Genomic DNA, 559 nt, shown 5'->3' on the forward strand with positions numbered 1-559 from the left:
AGTGACTCTGCAGCTGATGCATAGTTCACACACCCTAGTCTCTGTAAGTCGCCTTGGATAAAGGCGTCTGCTAAATAAACAAATAATAATAATAATAATAATAATAATAATAATAATAATAATAATAATAATAATAATAATAATAATAATAATAATAATATTTTCAGACTTGTTATACACAATACAAAACGCAAAATTTAGCTTGATCCATATTTAATGCAAATGCATATCTTAAAAATAGCTTGACCCCTAAACCTGAAATCATTAAGCTCAATCTTTTTTTTTTAATTTTCACATGAAGCCTGTTGAAGATGGACGAACATTCAAAAAGGCGTTAGGATTATTTTTCATAAACGCCATTTATATAGCCTAACTGAATTTTAACTGATAAGTCATTGAAGTAATAATAATTCATATTAATGCTATAGAAAACTGGGAAAATTATGCACTGCATTAAAATATGAAGTGTACTTTTATTACAGTACATATTTTACATTGTTAGGGCTTTTTTTTTGTAACCCCATATAGAATGCAGTATCACGATCCATTGGTAAAACGT

The sequence above is a fragment of the Acipenser ruthenus genome, chromosome 7 (assembly GCF_902713425.1).
Source record: "Acipenser ruthenus chromosome 7, fAciRut3.2 maternal haplotype, whole genome shotgun sequence".
NCBI lineage: Eukaryota > Metazoa > Chordata > Actinopteri > Acipenseriformes > Acipenseridae > Acipenser > Acipenser ruthenus.